The sequence below is a fragment of the Bos mutus genome, chromosome 19 (assembly GCF_027580195.1).
Source record: "Bos mutus isolate GX-2022 chromosome 19, NWIPB_WYAK_1.1, whole genome shotgun sequence".
NCBI lineage: Eukaryota > Metazoa > Chordata > Mammalia > Artiodactyla > Bovidae > Bos > Bos mutus.
The window spans coordinates 36,830,891-36,839,750 of record NC_091635.1 but is presented as its reverse complement, the minus strand read 5'-3'; positions in this window follow the sequence as shown (position 1 = coordinate 36,839,750).

Here is an 8,860-nt window from a genome sequence, read left to right as displayed (position 1 = left end):
CCAAGAGCTAGTCGTGATTAAAAAAAAAAAAAAAAACCTTGATAAACTAGGAATAGAAGGAAAATTTCAATTTGATAACAAGTATCTACAAAAAACTTACAACTAACATCATGTTCAGTGGTGACAGACTGAGCTTTTCCCTTAAGATCAGGAAAAGGGAAGCATGCCAACACTTACCACTCTTATCCAAAATAGTATTAGGAGCTCTAACCAGTGCAATAAGACAAGAAAAAGAAATAAAAGGCCTTGTGCTGCCTTCCCTGGTGGCTCACGGGTAAAGAATCCCCCTGCCAATGCAGGAGACATAGGTTTGATCCCTGATCCTGGAAGACCCCACATGTCACGGTGAAGCTAAGCCTGTGTACCACAACTACTGAACCTGTGCTCTAGAGCCCCAGAACCTCAATAAGGAGAGCCTTCGCACGACGACTAGAGAGCAGCCCCAGCTCTCCTCAACTGGAGAAAAGCCTGTGCAGTAACCGAGGCCCATCACAGCCAAAAATAAAATCAATATTTAAAAAAGGCATTGTGGTTTCAGTTTTTATTTCCCTGATGACTAAAGATATTGAGCCTATATTCATATGTTTATTGGGATGTTTGTGTATCTTATTTTGTGAAGTGATTGTTCAATTCTTTTGTCATTAAAAACATTGGACTATTTGTCTCATTGTGCTGCACTGTGTATGTACTGTGCTCAGTTGCACAGTTATGTCTGACTCTTTGCCACCCCATGGACTGTAGCCCACCAGGCTCCTCTGTCCATGGGATTTTCCAGGCAAGCATACTGGAGTGGGAGGCCATTTCCTACTCTCCAGGAGATCTTTCTGACCCAGGGATCGAAACTGTGTCTCTTGCATCTCCTGCATTGGCAGCTGGATTCGTCATCACTGTGCCACTTGGGAAGCCTCATTTGTCTCATTCAGTTCAGTTCAGTTCAGTCGCTCAGTCGTGTCTGACTCTTTGCGACCCCATGAATCACAGCACGCCAGGCCTCCCTGTCCATCACCAACTCCCAGAGTTCACTCAGACTCACATCCATCTAGTCAGTGATGCCATCCAGCCATCTCTTTGTCTGTCGTCCCTTTTTCCTCCTGCCCCCAATCCCTCCCAGCATCAGAGTCTTTTCCAATGAGTCAACTCTTCGCATGAGGTGGCCAAAGTACTGGAGTTTCAGCTTTAGCATCATTCCTTCCAAAGAAATCCCAGGGCTGATCTCCTTCAGAATGGACTGGTTGGATCTCCTTGCAGTCCAAGGGACTCTCAAGAGTCTTCTCCAACACCACAGTTCAAAAGCATCAATTCTTCGGCACTCAGCTTTCTTCACAGTCCAGCTCTCACATCCATACATGACCACTGGAAAAACCATAGCCTTGACTAGACGGACCTTTGTTGGCAAAGTAATATCTCTGCTTTAACCTTTAGGATGCAGTAATGAGACAAATGGAACAACAGACTGGTTTCCAATAGGAAAAGGAGTACGTCAAGGCTGTATATTGTCACCCTGCTTATTTAACTTATATGCAGAGTACATCATGAGAAACGCTGGGCTGGAAGAAGCACAAGCTGGAATTGCCAGGAGAAATATCAATAACCTCAGATATGCAGATGACACCACTCTCATGGCAGAAAGTGAAGAGGAACTAAAAAGCCTCTTGATGAAAGTGAAAGAGGAGAGTGAAAAAGTTGGCTTAAAGCTCAACATTCAGAAAACGAAGATCATGGCATCTGGTCCCATCACTTCATGGGAAATAGATGGGGAAACAGTGGAAACAGTGTCAGATTTTATTTTTTGGGGCTCCAAAATCACTGCAGATGGTGACTGCAGCCATGAAATTAAAAGACGCTTACTCCTTGGAAGGAAAGTTATGACCAACCTAGATAGCATATTCAAAAGCAGAGCCATTACTTTGCCAACAAAGGTCCGTCTAGTCAAGGCTATGGTTTTTCCAGTGGTCATGTATGGATGTGAGAGCTGGACTGTGAAGAAAGCTGAGCGCCGAAGAATTGATGCTTTTGAACTGTGGTGTTGGAGAAGACTCTTGAAAGTCCCTTGGACTGCAAGGAGATCCAACCAGTCCATTCTGAAGGAGATCAGCCCTGGGATTTCTTTGGAAGGAATGATGCTAAAGCTGAAACTCCAGTACTTTGGCCACCTCATGCGAAGAGTTGACTCATTGGAAAAGACTCTGATGCTGGGAGGGATTGGGGGCAGGAGGAAAAAGGGACGACAGACGATGAGATGGCTGGATGGCATCACCGACTAGATGGACGTGAGTCTGAGTGAACTCCGGGAGTTGGTGATGGACAGGGAGGCCTGGCGTGCTGTGATTCATGGGGTCGCAAAGAGCTGGACATGACTGAGTGACTGAACTGAACTGAATGGTTCTTTATATAATTTTGGATATAAATCTAACAAAGATATCAGATCAGATCAGGTCACTCAGTCATGTCGACTCTTTGCGACCCCATGAATCACAGCACACCGGGCCTCCCTGTCCATCACCAACTCCTGGAGTTCACTCAGACTCATGTCCATCGAGTCAGCGATACCATCCAGCCATCTTATCCTCTGTTGTCCCCTTCTCCTCCTGCCCCCAATCCCTCCCAGCATCAGAGTCTTTTCCAATGAGTCAACTCTTCGCATGAGGTGGCCAAAGTACTGAATGGTAAATAGTTCCTCCTAGTGTGATGGTTGGTTCTAGTTTTGTTTTCCAAACAGGATCTTTTAAGGAGCAGATGAATTTGATGATAACCAGTTAAGCATATGTTTAGGCCTTTTTATGGCCTAAAAGATCTTTGCCTCTGCAGAGATCTTGAAGATTTCCTATTCTATTTTCTTATAGAAATTTTATAGTTTTAGATTTCATTTCCAGGATCTAATCCATTTTGAATTAGTTTTTGTACAGGATGTGCTTGTGGTTGTGTTTCCTCCCCTCCCCAACATGTACCCTAGTTGTTCCAGCACTGGTTAAAGGACTCTTTACCCCATAAATCATCAGTATGGTGGGTACCTTTTTAAAAAGCAACTGTATATATGAGTGTGTTTTTGTGGAGTCTCTCTCCTGTTTCATTCATCCATATGTCTAGCTTTACACCCATAGCACACTGTTTTAGTTAATATAACTTTATCGTAAGTCTTAAAATCAAAGGTGTAATTCCTCCAGCTTTGTACTTTCTGAAATTTATTTCGTCCATGTTAGGTTCTTTGCATTTCCACTTGAATGGATAAGAAAGCTGTGGTACATATACACAATGGAATATTACTCAGCCATTGAAAAGAATACATTTGAATCAGTTCTAATGAGGTGGATGAAACTGGAGTCTATTATACAGAGTGAAGGAAGTCAGAAAGAAAAGCACCAGTAAATTAACGCATATATATGGAATTTAGAAAGATGGCAACGATGACCCTATATGTGACACAGCAACAGACACACAGATGTAAAAACAGTCTTTTGGACTCTGTGGGAGAAGGCGAGGGTGGGATGATTTGAGAGAAAAGCCTTGAAACATGTACATAATCATATGTGAAATAGATCGCCAGTCCAGGTTCGATGCATGAGACAGGGTGCTCAGGGCTGATGCACTGGGATGACCCCAAGGGATGGGATGGGGAGGGAGGTGGGAGGGAGGGTCAGGATGGGGAACACATGTACACCCATGGCTGATTCATGTGAATGTATGGCAAAAACCACCACAATATTGTAAAGTAATTAGCCTCCAATTAAAATAAATTACAAAATAAAAATTAAAAAAAAATTTTAGCATCAGTTTTTCAATTTTCACATTAAAACAAACAAACAAACAAAAAAACACCTGTGGGACTTTTATTCGGATTACACTGGATTTATAGATCAAGTTGGGGAGAGCAGAAATAGGAACAATACTGACTCTTTGAATACATGAACTAGGCACATTTCTCCCTTTTATTTAGATTTTCTTTAATTCCCCTCAGCAAGGTTTTGTAACGTTCTTTCAAGTCATTGCAGATTTTCCTGAATAATTGTTCTGCCTTGTGCTTTGTGCCCTCAGGGACTTAAAAAAATTGCTTATTTATGACTGTGCTGGGTCTTAATCGCTTCACTGCGCTTTCTCTAACTGTGGTGGGTGAGTGTTCCTCTCCAGTTGTGGTGAATGGACGGCTTCTCGCGTTGCAGAGCTCAGGCCCTAGAGGGATGCGCTTCAGCAGCTGCAGCACATGGGCTCAGTGGCTGTGCCTCGTGGGCTTGGTTGCTCTGTGGCATGTGGCATTGTCCTGGATCAGAGGTCGAACGAACGCATGTCTCCTGAACTGGCAGGTGGATTCTTTACCACTGAGCCACCAGGGGAGCCTCAATTTTCCTCTTGAATATATAAAATATTAATGTAATCCCCCAAATCAAAGCCATATGGAAAGACTTGCTCAGAAAAATGTCCTACCAACCCTTTCTCAACTGCCCCTGGGTTTCCTTCATCCTTCTTGCTCCTTTCTGAAAAAATAAGCATAGGTGCACATACACATTCCTATTTCTCCTTCTCAAATATACAGAGATATCATTCTTTAACACTTTTTCACATAATACTGTGTCCAGAATATCATAATGGTCTTCCTCATTCTTAGTGGGAAGGGGCTGCCACTTAGTATGTCAATCAGCCATTCAGTTCAGTTCGGTTCAGTCGCTCAGTCGAGTCCTACTCTTTGTGACCCCATGAACCACAGCACGCCAGGCCTCCCTGTCCATCATCAACTCCCGGAATTTATCCAAACCCATGTCCATTGAGTCGGTGATGCCTCTGTCATCTCACCCTCTCATCCTCTGCTGTCCCCTTCTCTCTTGCCCTTAATCTTTCCCAGCATCAGGGTCTTTTCAAATGAGTCAGCTCTTCGCACCAGGTGGCCAAAGTAGGAGTTTCAGCTTCAACATCAGTCCTTCCAGTGAACGTCAGGACTGATCTTTAGGATGGACTGGCTGGATCTCCTTGCAGTCCAAGGGACTCTCAAGAGTCTTCACACCACAGTTCAAAAGTATCAATGCTTTGGCGCTCAGCTTTCTTTATAGTTCCACTCTCACATCCATACATGACCACTGGAAAAACCATAGCTTTGACTAGACAGACCTTGTTGACAAAATAATGTCTCTGCTTTTTAATATGCTGTCTACGTTGGTCATAACTTTCCTTCCAAGGAGTAAGCATCTTTTAATTTCATGGCTGCAATCACCATCTGCAGTGATTTTGGAGCCCCCCAAAATAAAACCAGCCACTGTTTCCCCATCTATTTGCCATGAAGTGATGGGACCAGATATCATGATCTTAGTTTTCTGAATGTTGAGCTTTAAGCCAACTTTTTCACTCTCCTCTTTCACTTTCATCAAGAGGCTTTTTAGTTCCTCTTCACTTTCATAAGGGTGGTGTCATCTGCATATCTGAGGTTATTGATATTTCTCCCAGCAGTCTTGATTCCAGCTTGTGCTTCTTCCAGTCCAGCGTTTCTCATGATGTACTCTGCATATAAGTTAAATAAACAGGGTGACAATATACAGCCTTGACGTACTCCTTTCCCGATTTGGAGCCAGTCTGTTGTTCCATGTCCAGTTCTAACTGTTGCTTCCTGACCTACATACAAGTTTCTCAAGAGGTAGGTCAGGTGGTCTGGTATTCCCATCTCTTGAAGAATTTGCCATAGTTTGTGGTGATCCACACAGTCAAAGTCTTTGGCATAGTCAATAAAGCAGAAATAGATGTTTTTCTGGAACTCTCCTGCTTTTTCGATGATCCAGCAAATGTCGGCAATTTGACTTGTGGTTCCTCTGCCTTTTCTAAAACCATCATGAACACCTGGAATTTCACGGTTCACGTATTGCTGAAGCCTGGCTTGGAGAATTTTGAGCATTACTTTACTAGCGTGTGAGATGAGTGCAATTGTGTGGTAGTTTGAGCATTCTTTGGCATTGCCTTTCTTTGGGATTGGAATGAAAACTGACATTTTCCAGTCCTGTGCCCACCGCTGAGTTTTCCAAATTTGCTGGCATATTGAGTGCAGCACTTTCACAGCATCATCTTTCAGGATTTGGAATAGCTCAACCGGAATTCCATCACCTCCACTAGCTTTGTTCATAGTGATGCTTTCTAAGGCCCACTTGACTTCACATTCCAGGATGTCTGGCTCTGGGTCAGTGATCACATCATCATGATTATCTGGGTCGTGAAGATCTTTTTTGTACAGTTCTTCTGTGTATTCTTGCCACCTCTTCTTAATATCTTCTGCTTCTGTTAGGTCCATACCATTTCTGTCCTTTATCGAGCCCATCTTTGCATGAAATGTTCCCTTGGTATCTCTAAATTTCTTGAAGAGATCTCTAGTCTTTCCCATTCTGTTGTTTTCCTCTATTTCTTTGCATTGATCGCTGAGGAAGGCTTTCTTATCTCTTCTTGCTATTCTTTGGAACTCTGCATTCAGATGCTTCTATCTTTCCTTTTCTCCTTTGCTTTTCACTTCTCTTCTTTTCACAGCTATTTGTAAGGCCTCCCCAGACAGCCGTCTTGCTTTTGTGCATTTCTTTTCCATGGGGATGGTCTTGATCCCTGTCTCCTGCACAATGTCATGAACCTCATTCCATAGTTCATCAGGCACTCTATCTATCAGGTCTAGGCCCTTAAATCTATTTCTCACTTCCACTGTATAATCATAAGTGATTTGATTTAGGTCATACCTGAATGGTCTAGTGGTTTTCCCTACTTTCTTCAATTTAAGTCTGAATTTGGCAATAAGGAGTTCATGATCTGAGCCACAGTCAGCTCCTGGTCTTGTTTTTGTTGACTGTATAGAGCTTCTCCGTCTTTGGCTGCAAAGAACATAATCAATCTGATTTCGGTGTTGACCATCTGGTGATGTCCATGTGTAGAGTCTTCTCTTGTGTTGTTGGAAGAGGGTGTTTGCTATGACCAGTACATTTTCTTGGCAAAACTCTATTAGTCTTTGCCCTGCTTCATTCCGTATTCCAAGGCCAAATTTTCCTGTTACTCCAGGTGTTTCTTGACTTCCTACTTTTGCATTCCAGTCCCCTATAATGGAAAGGATATTTTTTTTTGAGTGTTAGTTCTAAAAGGTCTTGTAGGTCTTCATAGAACCGTTCAACTTCAGCTTCTTCAGCGTTACTGGTTGGGGCATAGACTTGGATTACTATGATACTGAATGGTTTGCCTTGGAAACGAACAGAGATCATTCTGTCGTTTTTGAGATTGCATCCAAGTACTGCATTACAGACTCTTTTGCTGTAGGTGCACATTTAGGATAAAAGACAAGTCATGGAATTGCATGGATAATCTTTCTATAGATCGCCAAATTCCTTCCAGAGGGTTTGTGCTGTTGTGCATTGTCACCAGGAGTGCATGAGTTCCTGTCTCCTCTTGGCCTCACCAGCCAAGAATGTAGGTGGTGGTCTCTGAATTTTTGTCTGTCTGATGGGTAAGGAATGGAATAATTCAGTGTGGTTATATTTTGGATTTTTCTTAGAATAAAAGAAGTGAAGTGTCTTATTATATGTTAGGCTTCTAAGAGACTTTTATCTGGTGTCTATGTATATAGATGGGCTTCTCAGGTGGCTCAGTGGGTAAAGAATCCACCTGCCATGCATAAGATGCAGGAGACATGGGTTCGATGCCTGGGTTGGGAAGATGACCTGATGGAGGCCATGGCAACCCAGTATTCTTGCTTGGAGAATCCCATGGACAGAGGAGCCTAGTGGGCTACTGTCCATAGCGTTGCAAAGAGTCGGACATGAGTATGTGCACTCTGATACATACATATATATAATTTTTTAACAGCTTTATTGAGATAGAATAGTTTAAAACTGCATATAAGGTGACAATGAAATAAGTTTTCTAAAATTTTTATTTTTGGTTGCACTGGGTCTTCATTGATGAGCGTGGGCTTTCTCTAGTGGTGGGGTGTGGGGGCTACTCTAGTTGCAGGGGCTCCTCTTGTTGCAGAGCATGGGCGCTAGAGTGCACAGGCTTCAGTAGTTGTGGTTTCTGGGCTCCAGAGCACAGGCTCAGTAGATGTGGTGGATTGGCTTAGCTGCTCCATGGCATGAGAGATCCTCCCAGATCAGCAATCAAAACTGTCTCCTGCACTGGCAGGCAGATTCTTTACCACTGAGCCATCAAGGAAGCTCTACAACTGGGTTTTGAATATTGATCTTCTCTCCTGCAATCTTCCTAAATGCACCCATGAGTTCTAGCAGATTTGTAGATGTCATCAGCTTTTCTACAAAAACAATGACGTCATCTGCAAATAGGGGAAGTTTCATTTCTTCCTTTCTAATCCATATGCCTTCGATTTCCTTTCTTGGGTTTACTGAACTGGGCTGAACTTCCAATACAGTGTTGAGTAGAAGCAGTGAGACGGGAAATCTGTTTTGTTCCTGATTTTGGACAATATATCATCTTTCACCATTAAGTATGATATTAGATGTATGCTTTTCATAGAAATCTTTTATCAGGTTGAGGAAGTTTCCTTCTATTCCTAGGTGGCTGCGAGTTTTTCTCATAAATGGTTTTGTATTCTGCACATCTGCATTCAATAGATGTTTTCTACACCCACTGAGATAAAAAATTTTTTAAATTAATATGGTGAGTTATATTGATTGAATTTTGAATGTTAAACCAGCCTTGCATTCTTAGGAAAATCCCATTTTGTCTTAACATTATACTATGATTCTAATTGCTAAAATTATTTTTAGAGTTTTTGCATATATGTTCATGATAGATATTGGTATTTTCTTATATTTTGTCAGGTTTGGGTATCAAAAGTAAATGTTGGCCTTACAGAAGAGTTGTAAATTATCCCCTTGATGTGGGCTGAATTGGGTCCTCCGCT